The sequence below is a fragment of the Camelus ferus genome, chromosome 21, assembly GCF_009834535.1.
Source record: "Camelus ferus isolate YT-003-E chromosome 21, BCGSAC_Cfer_1.0, whole genome shotgun sequence".
NCBI lineage: Eukaryota > Metazoa > Chordata > Mammalia > Artiodactyla > Camelidae > Camelus > Camelus ferus.
In genome coordinates, this window is record NC_045716.1 from 25,992,318 (window position 1) to 26,011,991 (window position 19,674).

General features: G+C 51.1%; 1 long non-coding RNA gene across 2 annotated transcripts; it reads right to left on the minus strand.

The window, feature by feature from the left end:
- Positions 1-6,065: 6,065 nt before the first annotated feature.
- On the minus strand, positions 6,066-18,376 carry LOC116658766. 2 transcript variants are annotated; one of them, XR_004314069.1, is made up of 3 exons: positions 18,265-18,376; positions 11,781-12,584; positions 6,066-10,253 (listed from the first exon to the last, which is right to left on the minus strand). It is a non-coding gene; the product is annotated as an uncharacterized LOC116658766 (long non-coding RNA). The 2 variants fall into 2 exon arrangements; XR_004314068.1 differs by having other exon boundaries at positions 11,318-12,584.
- Positions 18,377-19,674: the final 1,298 nt, after the last annotated feature.

Genomic DNA, 19,674 nt, shown 5'->3' on the forward strand with positions numbered 1-19,674 from the left:
ATGTCAAAGTTTCTTCTTTATCCACAGTTCAGACTGTCCTCCAACTCTGCGGGCAATGAGGTGTCTCCCCTGGGCTCCATGCTAGCCCTCCTCAACTTGGACTGTCGCCGTCTGTTTACTGTGTCTCCCCACCTAACCTGGGAGACCCTCGAGGGCAAGAGTGGGTCTTATTCATCTTTGTATCCATGGAACTGAGTGCACAGCCCATTTGGGTCACACAATAGTGGGCATGAAATGGTGACAGAAATAAAACCCTATGTGCCTCAGTCAGAGGGAAATGGTGATCACGTGGAGTTTATGTTCCCGTCTGGGGACCCATTTTCAGCTCCACCCAACCTGTCAGTTACCCTTTTTAGAAGAGGCGTCCATGCCGTCTCCCGCTGCCACGTCACAGACAGGCTGCCACGGAACATGGGGCAGAAGGCAGGTGTCTGAGGGGCCCTCAGATGACTAAGGGACACTAGTGGGTGGGTTACCACAGGTATTGGAAAAGATCAAAAGCTTATTAATGGTGAGGATACATTCTCTGTGCTCAGGGTGTGCTCAGGTCAAACCTGGTGAAGAGGCTGAGACTTTCCTGAAAGCAGGGACAAGGCCACGACACAAGGAAGTGACCAGTCCCCCAGGCAGTGCTGAGACAAGGATGGTGGGGACACGGGAGAGGACCAGCAGAGTCCGGGCAAGGGAAGGAGAAAAGAAATCTGGAGCCACCCAAACCGAGGCCACCCTTTGAGTACTGTTGGCTGCAAGCTGTCAGCAACTCCTCACTGAGAAGGGACTGCGAGTCACCGCCAGGGTCCCGTTGTGAGGTGACAGCACCTGTATACACTTATGTTTGGCCATTTACTGTGCATGAGCCACACCCAGTTCCCAGCCCCTAGCAGGGATGAAATTAATCCTTCTACGGTTTTCTTAACTCTCTAGGCCTTGGATCTGAACCCTGTGGACCCAACAACTTTTTCGGTCCTGATCCCACAGTTCAGTTCGGGTAGGACTTGGTTCTTGACAAAGCACATCCTTGAACGTGTGTGCTCTGGTTAAACCTGGAATGTAGTAGGTGCTCCATTGTTGTTCAATGAATGGATGAACTGGTCTCAGGTGCCTAATGCCATCCCTGGTACAGCCTCTCGACCCCTCCCACCCAGGACCACTCTCCAAGGCCAGAGGCCCCTTCTCTGAACCTACCTGTCTCTGGGTTTTTTTTTAAACAGTAAACAAACGGCTAAGCATTAAGGACTCGGGGTTCAGCTCACAGTCCAACTCTCTGCTTTGTCACTTCACTGAAAAGAGAAAAACAAACCGACTCAAAGGAGTATCTGAATGGCTGGAATTTATTCCACCCAATCTTCTCTGCAGGTTCAAGCTAAACAGTGACAGATTCTGTTTTGGTTTCCCTGCTTTCAATTCCCCAGATAGGAAACCATCTGTCATGGTGAAAATGATTTCTCACCGGAATTGCGTGCAGGGGAGAGAGAGAAGCAGGGCCCACGTGCTTGGGGCTGACGATGAATTTCTGGAGTGAACCAACCACAGCAACGACTCAGCCGGAGGCACCACTGTTGGGAGTAGGCGCACGGCCAGCTGGCTCCACACTCTGGGCTCAGACAGCTCTGGATTTGAGTCCTGCCTCTTTCTGCCTGTGGGACCCTGGGCACGCCCCTCACTGGTTCTGAGCTTCACCTTCCTCACCTATATGATGGGGAATTACAACGCCTACACGACAAACAGCTACTGTGAAGTCGTATCCTTATGGGAAGGAATCTCATCAGCAGAGTCACCCAAAGGTACTGACAACGGACTTCAAAATCATGTACAATCTCCTTCCAAAGACATTTTAACAGGGCCCAGGACATTCCTCCAGGAAAGAAAGCTCTCTGACGGGAGCACAGGGCGCTCAAGGTCTTAGGCAAATTACACTATGTGAGTCAGAAGAACTAATCTTCCAAAATCAACAGAGCCAAGAGAGCGGGCCTCGGAAGCAGGGCGGGTAGGGTGGGCCAGGCTTGGCTCTTAGGACTGGAGACCCAGTGGTGAACGGAGACGTCAAAGCGTCTTCCTCACAGAGCTTCCGTTCTAGTCAGGAGAGACAGGTAATAAGCATATCAGTAAGTTAAATGTATGGTGTGTCAAAGGCGTATACAGCAAGGGACGTTTGGGGGGTGCTGGGGTTTACAATTTTAAATAAGATGATAAAGTATACTTTCCTGAGAAGGTGACATTTGAGCAAAAGCCAAAGGTGATGTGGATGTCTCTAAAAGACAGTAGGCAGCCTGGGTCAGGGTGGAGGGGTGGACAAGGGGGAAAAGCTTGGAGAAAAGGATGTGACCGGGCACCAGTCTCGGTCCTACTCTCAGAGCCTGGTGACCTCAGAGAGAGCAAAGCCTCCGTGCTCACATTTTTTGTAGGACCTGTTGGCAGGGACCCTTCCTCCCTCCTCCCCACCCCTGCCTCATTGGATCTCTGCCTGTCTCCAGCAGCCTCACTTTTTTTTTTTAATTGAGGTATAGTCAGTTTACAATGTTGTGTCAATTTCTGGTGCAGAGCATTAAGTTTCAGTCATACACATACATACATATGTTCGTTTTCATATTCTTTTTAATTTTAGTTTACTACAAGATATTGAATATAGTTCCCTGTGCTGTACAGAAGAAGCTTGTTGTTTATCTATTTTATATATAGTAGTTAGTATCTGCAAATCTTGAACTCCCAATTTATCCCTTCCCACCCCCTTTCCCCTCTGGTAACCATAAGTTTGTTCTCTATGTCTGTGAGTCTGCTTCTGTTTTGTAAAGAAGTTCATTTGTGTCTTTTTTTTTTTCCATTCCACACACAAGCAATATCATATGATACTTTTCTTTCTCTTTTTGGCTTACTTCACTTAGAATGATGATTTCCAGATCCTTCCATGTTGCTGCAAATGGCATTATTTTATTCTTTTTTATGGCTGAGTAGTATTCCATTATACATATATCCCACAGCTTCTTTATCCATTCAAGTGTCAATGGACATTTAGGTTGTTTCCACATCTTGGCTATTGTTAGTAGTTCCAGCAGCCTCATTTTAACAAAGCTGATGGATGAGCCCTTCTCTGAAGTAGGATTGCTGTGGATGGATGTGCAGGTTGAGCACTGCCCAGGATGACACATTGAAGGGGGTTCCATCGACATTTTAGACATTCTCAATGTGTATATTGTGATTTTCTGGCAGATAGCAGTAAAGTGTGTGTTCTAATGAAAGCAGTATGTTACAATGCTTCTCTAACAGTTGGAATAAAGCATCTCAAAGAAGGAGAAACTTTTTCTAATTCACATTAAGACACCTGGGAGCCAAATATCTGCCCTAAAGTTCCAGATTACCCAATGATTCCCGCCAGTGGTTTGTTGGGGGTAGATCTACTGGCAAAGTGAGTCCTTCCTCCGCTGAACATTCTACTGTGGTTCCCATCATGTACTGGAGAGAACTCCCCAGAGGGGCATATAAGCAGTGAAAATTCCGGAACTCCTATACTGAAGAGGCTTAAGGGAGCAATCTGATTGGAAGGACGAAGGATGAAGGAGCCAAGGAAACACAGGCGAAGCTGCACTAGCGGGGCCAGCGTGCGGTGTTCGCTGAGTTTCCGGAGCAGCACAGCGCACAGCTGCTGGACCCCACCGCTGCGTGTCGATTCCTTCTCCACTTGCTCTCTGCTCCCTTCTCCTGCCTCATCTCCCGCTAGCCCGACGCCGACTTGGTGGCCCAGCGGTGCGCAGCACCGGAGGTGGCAGACACTCTCACGCAGGGCACGAGAAGCCCACTCCCCCCCTGCCCCGCCGTGGCTGCGCTTCGCCATCGCGCCCTCTGCAGAGCCTTCCCTGCTGCCCCAGGCTCACTCAGTGCGCGCTCGGTCACTCTGTCCTGGTGCTCAGACACTCTGTGCTAGTTTCTTTTAAGTATTTTTCTCTCTGTCTGTTAAAAAACCCATTAAAACGATGGGTTCATCTGGCAGTATATCCCGCTAGGCCACAGACTCCTTGAAGCCTGGGCTGTGTCTTATCAGCCTCAGTAAAGTCTCCCTGACACTGCAGCAGCTCAATAAATGTGCCATCGAGTACTTTTCTCAAGTGCCATCACTAAGCATCTTCCGGGGATGATAGAGAAAACGGCCTTTTAAAAGTACACGTTTCAGAACTGCGGCCCACACCACGAGCAGCTTCTAAATCCTGCAAGTCCTAAGAGGCTGCTTTTTCCATCTGTCGTGTCTGCCTTGAGCCTGATAATTTCTCAGGAACTGGGATATAAATATGTGTCAGATGAGTGCACGTGCAGATAAGACCAACGCCTGCGATGACGGGGTTGTGAGTCACAGCCCAGGCTACAGGCTTCATACTCAGTGGGCTTGTTCATCCCCTTTTGGGGTTGGAGAGAAACCCCACACCCTGATATGGCAAGAACGGGTCACCCAGAGCCCTGGGTGTACAGCCAGGCAGCCCCTGGGTCTCGTGTCGCCGTTTCGGTTTCTGTCGGCCTCTGTCACTGGGGAAACGCACAGAGTATGCAGCCCTTGTAACCCCAACACAGAAGTCTCTTTGGAAAGTTACCATTCTCGGGCGTCAGGGACGTCGATGAGCCAAGTCCCCAGGGTGACTCTGGGGCAGAAATATCCCAGTTTAAAGATATTCTCCCAGTGGCTTATGAAATGTGTGCAAGTTCTCTCGCTCTCAGCCCCATGTGCGGCGGCAGCCGGCCTGTCTGCTTATTTCTCCCTCTGACTTGGGGTTATTCGGAGGGATGGCATTTGTCCCACTGTCTCCTCCATGAGAGACGGGGAGCCCCTCAGAAGAGAGGTCAGCAGCCTCAATAGGTGGTGGGCCCGGCTGGGACTCCAGTACACCGGGGCTGGAGATCAAGGGAGGCTGGGGCAGGCTGGGCAGCAGTGGGCAGGGCTGGGTACCGTCTGGCAGCAGCGAGAGAGGACAGTGTGCTTGTGTGGTTCCCGCGGGCCGTGGAAACCAGCCCCGGCGCCGCCTTGACTCCGCTCACCGCAGGTGGCCGGTCCCACCTCCGCTCCAGGCGTGGGGGCAGACTGAGAGAGTCGCTAGCCTAAGAAGGCACAGCGTCAGAGGACAGCCAGCAAATGCTATAAAATACGATTTAAACAACAGAGCCCACGCTGTCAAGAACAGAGGGCTGTCTCTAAATCCCCTCTGGCTGGCACGGCGACCGGGCGGCAGCCCAGCTAGTAGGCCGGGGCTGGAGCAGGGAATTCCTCCCCTAAGGTTGTGGGGGCATGTCATCCAAAGAAGACATCCAAACAGGCTGCAAAAAGAAGGGGGACTGAGCAGGTAAAATGGGGCCTGGCCTCCTTTCCTGTCGCTCCATGACCTCAGCAGCCCAGAGGCCCTGGCGGACGTGAAGCGGTCCTGGGCCCAGCTGTAACTACAGCTGCCTCAGGTGCTCACGGAGGGACAAAGGGGCCTATCGCAAAGCCCGCCTGGGTCAGGTGGCAGCTGATTCTCTGCTCCACGCCTCTTACCCCCTTGCTGGTATGGTCCTCGAACTGAACTTCCCAACCTTGGATTTCAGCCTTCGATGCTGGTGCCAGGGACGCCCCGCCTTGGGTCGGTCTGATTTATTCCTCGCCTTTATGAGGCTCACCGCTGTTTGTAAAGTCTTTCGCATTCTTGACCTCATGTGATCAACATGTCAACCTTCAGGGATGGGTAGAAGTACTAGCCCCATTTCATGGAGGAGAAAAATGAGGCTCAGAGAAGACAGGGGACATGTGCAAGGTCACCCAGCTAGTAAGCAGGGGAGCCAGAACCAGAACCCAGACACTGCAATTCTGTTTTGACACATCAGTTATGGACCTAAATCACCAATGGCCACATTTTTCCTTAGTGTCGTATGTTTGAACATGTCCTCCAGTATAAGTACGTTTAATAACCAATAAATTATAAAGTGCATGATGGTGTTAATATGTTAAGCACATTGCACAACTTGTAAAAACAATTTAAGAGGGGTTTAAGAATGAAATAAACAATATTGAAAAAGAACTCACAGGAGCCAACATTTGTTGATAGGAGCTGGGAACATGAGGGTTTATTTTATTATTCAGACTCCTTTTGCATATGTTTGAGATCTTCTGTAATAAAATGTTGGAAGAAAAACAAAAGAAACAAGAAAGGGCCAACCAACAGTCATGGAAGCTTTGGCCAGGAGCCTCCGACGCAGGCCAGGTAAACACTGCACTTAAGGAAAAAAAGGAATTTCGAATTTTAAAAATTGTATTAAAAGTCACATATGTGTCTGTATATGAACATAGATACTGGCATGTAGGTTGCACAGCCGTGCTCACTGCTGACGGTACTGACTTTGGGGGAGTGGCCTGCCAGTGCTTTTTTAATATTCTCCCTTATGGTTAATGTATTGGGAATTTGTTTTTTACACGGAGTATCTATTATCCATATACTCAGAAGAAAAAGTCCTTTTTATGGTGAAAAGAAGAGTGTATAAAGACACTGATTCAGAAACTGGTGTAAAGAGAACATTATTAAAGGGAGAAGTTGACAGAATGGCTGATGCAGTGACCGAACCTTCTGAGGCCGGAAGCCTCTAGCACACGCTTTGAGAGGCGACGTCTTGGATCTCTTCGCTTACGGTCCATCTCCAGGGCTTCCTGGGTATCTCCCAGGACCGACCGCAACTGGGAAATGCCGGAGATGCTCGGAGCTGAGGCAGCCTGGCCTTGAGGACAATCGAGTACCCTAACACTTGAGTAACACTCTCTCTGTGTGGACTATTAATTGTCCTTAGTTTTACTCAACTGTTCTATTCATCACATTTGTATTGGGTGTTTCAGTGTGTTAACAGGATGTCCTTACACTAGACCCCCATCTCAGTCTGCACCTCCCTCCCCACAGCACACACGCGTGCACACGCACACACAGCACACACACACGCGTGCAGAACTCAGTCCTCGTCTGGAAGAGAGCCCTCCCCAGCGGCAGCCCTGCCCCCGTGTTGAGCAGGCGGGCCGTCAGGGCAGCGGTCCCCACAGCCAGGCTCTGGGGACAGCGGTGAGGGCTGAACAGCAGCAAGGTGAGCAGAAGCCTCCCAGCCGTGGTGTCCGTCCGTCCGTCCGTCTGTCCGTCCGGGGCAGGTGAGGGGCCCGGGCTCCCTTCCTCCCCCATGGGCCTTGTCTCCTCTGCTCTGGGTCAGGTTCTTGGGGGGAACAAGGAGCTTCGCTGAGCAAAGTGCCTCGGTTGTCACTGCTCTGGGGGCGGGGGCGGAGGAGCTGGTGCCCAGGACTGCTCAGGACCCGCTCATTTCCCCTGTGGCCGCAGGTGAGGGCCCCCCAGAAGCCATTCAGGTAACATCCCATTCGGCTGGAGAGGAATTTCCCTTAACCCCAGGCACTCCTCTTGCCTGAGCTTACTCTCATTAAAAAAATTCCCCACAAAATACTCATTTAGTGCTTAATATAATAGTGAATATTTACTAAGCACTCAGAGAGTCAGGGATCAAGGTAAACGCTTCATGTGTGAGCTAACTTAATCTCCACAGTAGCTCTATGAGGTAAGAATTCTCATCACCCCATTTTACAAATGGGGAAACTGAGTCATGGGAATTACTTTCTTGAAGTCACACAAAGTAAGTGGCATGTTCGAATTCAAACCCAGGTCTGTCTTTCCCTCCAGCCCATGCCTTAACCTCTGCTCTGTATAGCCACACACTGTGTTCCAAGCTGTCAACAAGACAGGCGTGGTCCTTCCTTCATGAGCTCACAGTCTTAACAGGAAGAAAGGACAAAGGAAAAAAAGAGTTGGTTACATTTTGAAACATAAGTGAGAGAAGAAAATGCGGGGTTTGCAGCACTCACAGCAGAGTGCTCGCCTAGGCTGGCCAGACGGGTCACCTGTATTTGTGAAACCATGTTCTAGAATATTTTGTGAACATGCGTCTAGCTTAGAAAACATAGTCTGGCTTACCCAACATCTTGCCTGAGTCTTTGCTGTTAAGGGGTTGCAGGCACTTGGGTGATTCAAGGGTAGCATTAGTTGGGGTTGGCAGGTAAGAGCAAGGCAGGGTGAACGCATGCAAAGCCAGTGCAGCAACGGGGCCTCCTTCTGCGGTTCCTTTCCTTCACCTTGCCCAGCAGTCTTGAAATTCCACCTGGAAGGAGAGTGGGAGAGTCTTTTCTCTTCAAAACATTTCTTTTGGAAAACATTTGAAGCTTCTAAACTCAGTCAGTGATCTACTGGGCCTTTGAAAGGAGCCAGCACCCTCTCAGAGCAACAGCACAAGCACAGCCAGTCATCAGCTTCACCCCGACGTGAGGTGTTGTTCCAGATGGAGGCGCAAATTCAGGGAACAGGAGGCTCCCAGGCCCCCATGAAAGTCAGGTGCTGAAAAGAAACGTGAGCCGTAGCCTCGACTGTGAATAACACTAAGGCGAGTAAGACATTGTCTCTGACTTCAGGAACTAATTACAACACAAGGCAGAGGGAAGTAAGTGCAAAATTAGAGAACAAGCCATGTGCTGAGGGAATTTCAAAAAACAAGTGCTTGAGGTGGTGATATTTGAGCTTGGCGTGAAGGATGAAAGGCTCTTGCTAGACAAGGTAGGATGGGGCGGGGCGGAGAGGTCATTCTGGGCTGTGGGACTGGCTACAGATACGCACCGACTAGAACACAGCGGTGTTCTGGGAATTGAATCCACTTAACATCTTCTCCTGGCTCCAGCCTCTCTGACGTGTTACAGTTGGATGACAATGGCTGGGAAGGAGGAAAGTTGTCATTTATTCAGTGCCTGTCACATTCCCAGTGCTTGACAGGCATCACCCCATTTAATCTTCATCCAAGTGATCTGAGATGGATGTCACTATCCCCACTTTTTCAGACAAGGAGGTTGAGATCCTGGAAGTATGAAGACTGACCCCAGGCCCCAGAGCCTCGCTGGCATCAGCCGAAGCCAGAACCCAGGGCTCTTGACCGCCAGCCCAAGGCTCTGTTCCCTGCCTCCTTGGAGACTTCAGGGGGGAGGTGGTGGGCCATGGTTTCTGAGAGCTACACAAAGAGGAGTTCTTACGGGTCTGCGCTGGGCAGGGTGTGGTCTCAGAGCTTCATTTCCGGTGTCCCGCCATCCACTCTGTCAGACTTCCGGGGTGGTTTTCCCCTGATCGTCCACCTGTGTAGGGCCCCGCATGCCGGCCTTCATCTGCTGATAGTGCTGCCTTCCCTGGCCGCCCCCCGCAGGATGCAGATCTCCGCTGTTCTCGGGTCTCTGCTTATGATCCCCCCCCAGGGGCTGGTTCGAGGCCCCCAACCACAGGTGCTCCTGTGCGCCTGTCCCAAGACCACGCTGTGCTCGTGGGCGCTGGCATGGAGTGGTCAGGCAGCTCATATTTATAAGCACCTGCTCTGTGCCGGGCACTGTGCTTAACACACTCTTACACATCGTTTTCACCTCTCGACGTTCCTCTGACATTGGCATTATTCAAATTTTACAGATAAGGACCCTGGGACTCGGAGAGCTCATGTCAGTTTTCCAAGGTGACACAACTTGGTGGTGCTGGAGGCGGCACTGAATCCTGGCAGCCTGACTCCAAACTTCCACCCTGAACCACGGTGCTGTCCAGCCCCCTGTCAGGCGTCAAGCTTTCTCATCAAGTCTTTACCGTGTGCGAGCCGCTGCCTGTCTGCGTTTCTCCCATTAACTTCAGTTCTCAAAGTTCTTCACTATTTGGAATCTTTGCTTTGTTGTCTTTCAAGTTACCCTTTATAGGCATACCTTTTATTCTCTCAGAATTTGGTCGGTTGGCTGTTTCTTGTTCAGAAATTATTCCCATATATCTGTATTTCATCCATTCCTTTTGTTATACACCTTTTGCTATTCAGTTTTTTGGCTCCTTGCTGTTTTTCATCTTCTCCTTGCAATAGGCAGAGAGTAAGGATGGAAGCTTGAATGTGGATTCTCGGGCAGGAAGGCACCTCAGGAGACCTCCCTGCTCCCTCCAGCAGGACCAAGCCGTGAGAAGGCACCTGAAGGTCTTATTTCTTAGCGCCCCTTCCCCTTCGTCATCGACACTGAAATGCTGCTTTGGGGGACGCGCCCTTTCCCTGCTGATATGAGAGGAAGTACAGCGTGGGGGGCGACACGTTGCCTCGGCCCGGATCCCGGCTCTGCCACTGGACCAGCTGTGCAGACTTGGACTGGTGACCCAAGCTCGGTGGCTCCGTTTCTTAATTATAATCGCACCTGCCTCCCAGGGCTACTGTGAGAAGAAAACACGTGTGAGTACAGTGCTCAGGCCAGGGCCTGGGAGAACACGCACCCCACAGACAGCCGCGGTTTGTGTCATGACTCTTTTCCAAGGCTTGGCCGAGAGAACGCGCTTCCCCTGGAATTTGAATCTGGAGCAGTAAGACAAAAAGACCGAAAGCCAGCAAAGCTGACGTATTCGGATAATTGTGCCCTGAAAAAGCGGTTGATCGGCTCCCGCCCCCTGGTCCCAGGGCCGTCCGAGTGCTGGTCCTTCTTGCATCCGGACCTCAGACGCTTCTTTTACTCTGCACCCCACTCCCACCCTCTGCCACCAGACGTGTGCCCCCTCCTCATTCCGCTGCTCCTCTTCCTCCCCCTTCTCCTTCTCCTCCGGCTTAAAGCAGCAGCTTTGGTTTCTGGTACCTTTGGGGAAGGAACCAGCATCCCTTGGAAACGGCCCCTTAGCCTTGGCTTAAATACTTCCGTAAAACAGCGCTCCTTTTCAAATGCTGAGCTCTGAAGGCACCTCCCTACGGTGGGCAGAAAGCCGCTGTGGGAGTCTGGGGCCAGGACGCTTGCGTTTGGAGCCTGGCTCCGTCACTGACTTGCCGTGCGGCTTGGACGAGTTATTTACCCTGCACGCCTCGGTTTCCTCGTCTGTGACACAGGGGAGGATGGCCGTCACCACCGCGGGATGTTGCTGTGAAGATGAGCCGTCCTTGCACCTGTGAAGCCCTTAGATCCCTGATCAGAGTGAGTTCGTGTTCGGCCCCTTCCTCCTCCTCCGCGTTCCCCCCTCCGGTCCTAGCTCCAGCCTTTTGAGCTGCCCAGATGAGCCACAGCTTCCTCTTCATGCCCACTTTTCAATTACCAACGCGCTCTGCTCCTGGCCCGCTCGGCCCGCTTCCCCCGGCCTCCCTGCGGACCGCCTCCCCGCCAGGCCGCGCCCCTCTTTGTGGGCGACCTTGATCCAACTGGAGAGGTCTGAACCCTAGTCTGCAACCTGCCTGCCTCACTCCTCTAACAAAATAAAACACAGGCAAATATTTCATAAGGCTCTGGGCTGACATTTACCTTCCCTTCCCCGAGGGAGGGTCTGTGTCAGCAGCTTCTTGGACTCCAGGGCCTTCGAGCCGGACTTGGCTCCCCGGGCCTGGGGGTGGAGGCTGGGGTCAGCGCGAGGGTGACGCGGGAAGGCGCCGGGGCACAACGGCAGGGGAAAGCCTTCCCGCCTCCCCTGCCTGGCTTCGCCCAGGCTTGTGCAGAAGCGGCCACGCTCCCTGCACTGTGCCTTCTCTGCCCCAGAATCCCGGGCACGGCTCTGTGCTAAGAGGCTCCTGGTTGTTGACACGCCACCGACAAGCCTGAATGGCTTCCTCGCCCAGGAAGAGCCTTCCCCGTGGCGTGGAGAGCAAGCATCGTGCGGATAACGGCATCGGTGGTGTGGCCCTTTGCAGCCTGGAGCGCGTTAGTTCATTGCAGTATTGTGATGGGCTTGTCAGAGGCAGAGCAGCCTTTTTACAAAAGGAAAACATACCCTTTTTCCCATGAGCACACTGAGGCTCGGAGAGGATGAAGGACTTGCCCGAGTCGCACAGCTGCCCGGCGGCAGAGCTTGCGTTTGAGCTGAGCTGAGCTCTTTATGACAGGCCTTGCTCTGAAGGCCCCGGGGCTGCTGTTGGATGCTTACTCCCGTGACTGCCTCGCTTTGTCCTCGCGGCCACAGCACTGCCGGTAGCCGCCTTCTCAACAGTCAACAGAAACACCAAGAGGGAGATGGCCTGAGAGCCCTTGTGATTTGAAAGCCTCATCATGTCTAGTGAGGCTGCAGGTGTGTCCCGCAGGGAGCAAGGATGGACTGGTGAACGGGAAGTCAGGTCGTGGGGAGAGTCGAGTTCCATTGTCTATTCATCCTTCCACTTAGGAAAGGAGCCTTTGACTGAGTGGCTTATTCTTAGAGAACTTCCCAGAGATTCTAAGGAAAATAAGTTCTTTGCTGGCCTCTACTTGGATTTTCTTGGATTCAGGCCTCCCCGGGTGAGGGGAGGCCCAGGATTCTCTGGTGGAATTCTGCTGGGGTCTCCTGCCCGGCTCTGTCTTCTAGCAACTGCGCGTCCTTCACCGCCCAGCCCTGGACTGGCGACAGGACTGAAGTCAGAGCCCTGAGCTCTACCTGTAACCGCTTGGGCGGGGCACAGGGAGCGCCGAAACAAGGCACAGGCGGCCTAAGCAGAAGCGACTCTCTGCGTGTGATGCAGGCAAGGCAGCTGGAAAGTCATCCGATGACCCCTGAAGACTGGAGGCGAGTCCTGATTCATCCTCTTCCCTGGTTCCCTGCTGCCTGTGGAACAAATTAATGTGGTTTGCAAAGCTCTTAACAATCTGGCCCCAAATTTTGGCTTCTTTGCAAGCCGAGCTCCAACATCCCTTTGGGTCCAGCTGTGTAGAATTATTTTCTGTTTCTTCAAAAAATGCCAGTTTCCTTTCTCATCTCAGCCCTTCGCTCATCTCAGGTCTCTTGCTGCCAGGGACGTTCCTCCCCCATTTCTCTGTCTGGGGAACTTCTACTCCATCTTCCAGACATCACACATGTCAGCCCCTCTGTGGAGCGGCCCTGGTGCTTTTATTACTTCCTCCTTTCTCCATTCCCACAGCATTCTGATCTTAGTTCTACTGTAGCACTTCTGACATTTATTTTGGGTGTAATTGATTTTGTCACGTGATTTATTCCGTGGTTGAGTGATCAGACTTTGAGACCAGACTGCCCGGATTGAAATCCCAGCTCGCCACTCAGCAGCTGTGTGACCTTGGGCCAGGGCTCTGTGCTTGATTTCCTCCTACGGAGAGCGGGGCTGCTAACTCTGACCTCTCAGAGTTATCATGAAGATGAGATGAGCTAAGGTGTAGTAAGGACGTAGGTCACTGTCTGGCACTATGAATGTTCGTTGTTATTATTGTCATTACCTGTTTGAAATCACCTGTCACAGGCTCCTCCCAGGAAGGTCTACCTGTGCTGTAACCATCACACTTTGGCCACTTGCAAGCCCATGGTCAAAAAGACAGACATGGAAGTGAATGGGACTCTCTCTCTGCACCCTTGTGTGTAGGTGAAGAGATGCCGGCGTGCCTGGTGCCTGCTCTCCGTTCTGTGTTCTGTGAGATCAGAGCTCCAACTTGATCTCTTCTCTTCTATTTATTTATTCTTTTTAATAGAGGTACCGAGGATTGAACCCAGGACCTCCTGCATGCTAAGCATGCGCTCTACTGTGGAGCTATGCCCATCCCCCCACCCCGACTGCCTTCTCTAGTCCTTGCCAGCTCCTTCCAGCATGTACTGCCCAGCCCCCTCCACCCAGATAAACCCTTTAAATATCAAAATGTCCTTGAAGACTTGGCAGTCAAAACCAAGATAGCATTTTTATTCCAACTAGTTCCCCATGCCTGTGGGACTCTCAGCTGGTCATACCACTCTTCTGGCTCTCAGAGGGGTCTGAGAGCATCTGGAATTTTATTCACCCCTAAGTTTTGGTCTCTTTGATGTATATGCTATATTTGAGTCACCTGAATATCTAGCTCTCAGCACCAAACTCTGTGCATTTTTTAAAATGGATGGATGGATGATGGAACAAATGAGTAAGTAAATGGGTCGGTTATTAGTGGGCCACCCATCAGCGGGAACACACCCTGCATGTTCCCACAGTGGAGTGGCCGTGTGGGCGACTGCACCTGGATCCGCTGTTACTGACATGTGTGCTGTGACGATGAGCACCTGGATCCGCTGTTACTGACAGCTGAAAGCATCCTGTTAAAACACACCTCCGAGGTTTGCCCGTTGCTAGTGTCCTTATCCAGAGTACCCCTGAGTTCCCGGTACAGCGCTACCGTCTGGGATAAACGGTCCGAGCACGTATTCTGTGTTCCCCAGACTGCAGGACAGTGTGGGAGGCAAGCAGCCCCAAGAGCAGAATAGCTGGGCGCCCAAGACAGACTTCAGCTTCTTCCAAGCTCTGGCTTGGTCTGGAGAGAACCAAGTGCTTACAAGCATAGAGATACTGGATTTTAGAACTGGAAGGAATGGGTCAATGTAATTTAGCCCAGCTCCTTCCTTTTACCAAGACGTAAACTGAGGGCCAAAGAGCACGAGTGACTCTCAAGTCCTCGACCCTTTCACTGTCAGGACCTGAGCTGGGGTCTCCCGAGTCTGTGTGGAGTGCCTTTCCCCCCAGCCTCGCACTGTCCCGTCGGCCTTGGTCTTTCACACGTGTTCTCATCACCACGGGCAGAGCTGGGACCTCAATCCCAGGGACGCGTGGGGTGTCCCGGAAACCCGGGCAGGCCTGGAGGCAGGAGGCGCTGGTGATAATTGTTCTCAGGGCAGCAGGGTTGATTCAGGATTCAAACATCTACCGCTATTTACCCACAGAAATAATCTCCCAAGATTTCTGAAGGGTTTTCCCAGGAGCTGTCAAGGTCACCCTTATCTCCCCCAGTGTTTCACCACTCACGCAGCACACTTCCTCTTGTGTGCTGTGTCTGTGGTGGGGAAGGGGTTGGTTGAATGGGGCAGGCTAGGATTTTTTGTTTGGTTTGAATTGTTTTGTTCAGAAATTCTGCTTTTTCCCACGAGCTGTTTGCAAGGCTTTGAAACGAAAGCTCTGAATCACAAGGTAGCAACTTACTTGGGGCAGAGAGAGGGGACTGTGTCAGCAGCATCAAATTACTTTGTCTTAGAGATTATAAAAGGGCGCTACTCACCTTCCATGGTGATGTTTATATTAACAAAAAATTTAAATGCCCAACAATGGGGCATTAAATGAACTTTGTTAAATCCATAGAGTAAGAAATTATGCAGCCCAAGGACTTAGCGGTAGTTGGAGGAGGCGTGTCTGCTGGCGTCAGCCTGGGGGCACCGCACAGAGGCGTCCCTGGGAGTTCCAGTGCAGTGCGACCATCCTTGTAGAGAGAAAGGCACGAACACATTGCATTGCCTCCGGGTGCCATTTCCTCTCGCTACACTCCTGATAATCATTAAAAAGGTGAAAAAGATGTATATGTATTGACACAGAAAATGTCCCTGACATATTGTTAACTTTAAAAAAAAAAGCAGAGTACAAAACAATGTTCATAATACAGCTCCAATTTTGTAAAAAAAAAATTGTAAGGATAAAAATGTGGTGGATAAAAGCAGTATTTTAACTCCTGCTTATACTTTTTCTGTATTACTAAATTTTTACAATAATACACTATTACTTTTTATAATTAGCAAAACACTGTAACAGTTTGAAAAAAGGAAGCTTTCTGGTTGTGGCTGGGCTGAGGGACTGGCTCGTGAAGGGACTATTGTTGAGGGCTCAGTCCTTGCATTCAGAAAGGTAGGTGATCAATAAATGTTATCACCCTTTTCTAGGAAGAGAGGGAGGCAGGAACGGGCTATCCTTGGTGGAGGTGTTGGGTAGAGATGCTTGAATCTGAAACTGTGCAGAGGGAGATGTGCCCCTGGGGTCCCCAGTAAGAGCCCAGCATCATGGCTGCCCATCCCGAGACCGTCTTAACTAGGAGGGCCCAGCACTGGAGTTAAGCAACGTGAGTCCTCAAATAAATGTTTAGGGCTCAGCCTAGGAAGTGAACTATCCTTGACAACATTATTTCCATGGGAAAATGTGCTCCAAATTCCACACCATCAACTCACATTGGAGCTTTTAGGCTGCAGGCATTTTCCACCTGGAGACCTGCTTGCCCCTTTCCCCTTCCTTCACTATTTCAAGAATTCCTGCTAGTTTGTAAAAGATCACAAACTTGTGGACAAATCCTTTAGCTTGTCCTTCCTTTGTTAGTCCAGCACACAGTCAAAGGGGTTTCCAGACTGAGCGGATCTTAGAGATTGGCACCAACAACTAAGTTTGGAGTGGTTATCACTTCTCATTGATGAGAGCTGCCCGGGGATTGAGCAGGCGTGCTAGTGATTTGTGCCCCCCCCCCCCCGCCCCCAATGCACACCTCCTGTTCTGCCTGTGATGGCTAATTCTATGTGCCAGCTTGACTTGGCCAAGGATGCCCAGATGACTGGTAAAATTACTCCTGGGTATGTCTGTGAGAGTGTTTCTAGAATAGGCTAGCTTTTGATTCAGTAGACTGAGTAAAGAGATTTGCCTTCACCAATCTGGGCTGGCATTATCCAATCTTTTGTGGGCCTGAACAGAACAAAAAGGCAGAGGAAGGTCAAATTCTCTCTCGTCTTAAGCTGAGATGTCCATCTTCTCCTGCTTTCACACATTGGTTCCTGAGCCTTCCAATTCTGGGGCTTATACTAGTGGCCCCCAGTTCTCAAGCCTTTGGCCTCAGTCTGGGAGCTACGCCGTCGGCTCCCTTGGTTCTCAAGGCCTCCGGACTCAGACTGAATTATACCACTGGCCTGCCTGGCTCTCCAGCTTGTGGTGGCGTGTTGTGGCATGTCTCAGCCTCCATAATTTTGTGAGCCAACTCCCATAATAAATTTTCTCTTTATCTATCTATCGATCTCGACCTCATTGGTTCTGTTTCTCTGGAGAAACCTGACTGATACTCTTACCAATTGCTGGGAAAGGCTTTAAGGAAAAAATTCTCTGTTTTAGGCATGTGCCTTCATTATCCCAACACATTTACAAATTCCTTGAGGTCAGAGCTGGGCCTTATAATCCTGAAGCTCCCCGAGCATTTGGGACAATTTCATGAGCATCTAGAAGGTGCTGAATAAATAATTGGGAACGTGACGAGGCAGGGGAAAGAGTGCTGGCTGGCCTGGGTGTGATGGAAGCCTCGTGCTGGGCTCGGCCAGCTGTGTGAGTTTAGAAAAGTTACAAAAGGAAGAAGAGGACAAGATGGCCTCAGAGGGCCTTTCCAGGTCTGACAGGTGAAGGGGGAGCTGAGAAGCTCACCTCATGGCAATGGGAGAGCTCACTCTGTTTGGCAAGAAGCTTCTGGGGACGGGGAGAGGCAGCACGTGCCGGCCTCTGTTAGGTCTGCCCGTTGTTTCCGTCACCTTGGCGATCGGTGGAAAATAACCTTTCTGGACCTTCTAGACCTAGAGCAATGTCTTTGACTTTTTCTGGAGCAAGAGTGTTTTGTGAATCAGATCAAGAACATGATCCCTCTTCCTCTAAAGCTTTGTGTATGAACAGAGGCATTTCTAGGTCCCATGAAGCCCACCATAAATTAATATACTATTGCATGTAATATAATATTGTAATATTAAGATCCTCTGACCAAACTCCAAATCATCAAGTTCATGATTCAACCAAAGATGTTTAAAACCGGCTCAAGAGCGAAAGTTTTGTGTCTCCAATGGACCTGCTTAAAAACCCTCAGGGTCTAGAGTCATCTCTAGCTCTTGGGAGGCAAGTTGTCCCAGGACCCTTAGAGGTCAGGAAATCTTGTCTTTTCTCTAGTTTTTAATAATTTGAAGCTCCCGGAACTTTCAGCCTAGTGCCCTAGCAGAGGTCAGAGGGTCTGTTATCAGTTAATTGGCTTGCTCAGCCCCAAGGGACGTAAGTCCCAGGCTTTCTCTGTCCTTTGAGGGATCTGGCTTCTGCTGCTGACCTTGGGCAAGCCACTTTCCCACTGTGGGCCGCAGTGCCCCCCCGGTCCAGCCACTCGTTAAGTTCTCCTCAAGCCCCCGTGTCCTGGTATCTGTGAGTCCTTGACACCTGCGGGGCGACTCTCTACCATTCTGGGATCCTAACTTTGGTCTGCTCCCGTTGCTGCGAGCCTGTCCACAAAGGAATTCCTAAAGCACCCTGTCTGAGAAGCGCTGACTTCCCAGAGGCCTCCATGGGGGAGGGCAGGGAGCAGGGCTTTCTTTCGCTTTTCTGTGCTGGGAAGAAGTTTATTAAGAGCCAGCTCGGAGGGCAGACGTCCGCTGGCACGTTTGTGTCCAAGTGAAACCCTCACCCCGAGGACCAGAAAAGGCCGGCCAGCATCAGGGATTTATACGGCGAAACAGAAACTTCTCCACTGCCAGGCGTTCTCCCACCTCCATGACTCACCTCCTCTCCTTCCAGACAGTCATGCACAGGACTGAATTTACGGGTCCTGCCCAGAGGTCCTTAAGTAAACAGTGCTTCCAGTCCTTTCAGCTCCCCAGACAAGTTTGATTCCAGGCCCCAGGGAGGAAGCTAATGACTTGTAGTTACTTTGCTATTGTTTTCCGAAAACAATCTGACTTCCTATCTGACAGCCTCAGAATTCCTTCTTTACAAATGAAGACGCTGGAGCCCAGGAAGGGCTGAGTTCACCAGCCCTGTAGCACAATGCTCCCGGGGAAGATCTCCTTTCTATGAAAAGTGACAGAGGCTCCTGAGAGGATGGGAATGGAAGGGACCTCTGTGCCTCGGCCCCTCTCCTGAGCGCTCACCTCCATCTCAGAGCTTGCAGTAGTAACAAACGTGTGTAGTCCGAAGAACAAACTTGTGAAGATGGTGTTACGATGACCATTTTACAGACAAGAGTGTTGAGGCTCAGTGGTTTGCCCAAGGTCATACAACAGGTAAGGGACAAGACTGAGATTTCATCTCCAGTCTTCTGACTCTGAACTACAACTTCCTGGAAAGAGGCCAGGCAGATGCAACGAGAGGCCATCTGTCCAGAGCTGGCAGGCTTTGGTCTGTCATCTGAGAACTGAGCCTTCATGTTAGATCGGAGTCTGTATTTGAGACCCACGGGACGTGGGGCTTAAGTGGTAGATTCCTGTCCTTCTCCTCCTCAGCCTCCGCACACTCCCTCAAAAGCGGGCGCTGGGTTGGGCCTGGTGTTGGGAGCTATTTCTGACCCTTCCTCCTGCTAGAGAGGCTTGATTGAGGTTCTCAGCAGAGTGACCAGTCCCTTCTTGCCATAAACAATGATCCCCACTGGCTTTCTCAGCAGTCTGGACCGTTACAGAGACATTTTGATTTTCTTATTATGGTGCTTGTGGGGACTTTTATTTTGGAAGGGAAGCAAACGTTCTCAGTTTTTTTGCTCCTGGTGATCACCACTCTGCCCCCTAGCCCACCATGACCACCACTTAGAAGGGAGGCTGGTCACCTCTAGTCTCCCGCACCCCGTGCGTACACGTGCTCACTTTGGCACTCGTTATGCTGCTTCCTGCTTATTGGCGCACAGGGCCTGCTCCCAGCCGTGGGGAACATCCAGGCAGGACTCGTATCTCCTTTGTCTTTGTGTGTCCTGTCCTTGCACATAGTAGGTCCTAAGTGTACCTTCACTGAATTAACGATTATCCAACGGGTGACTCTACAGAGCAGGTGCTGTTCCCCAGACTCGGGGAGGAGGCCGCTGTGAGGGAAGTGCAGGGTCGCCTGGAAAAGCAGTTGCCACGTGCTCTCAGACACAAAGGAAAGGTCACACGTGAATTGTACCTTTGGATGTGGGCAGTGCACCACCCGCGCAGCCATATCTGG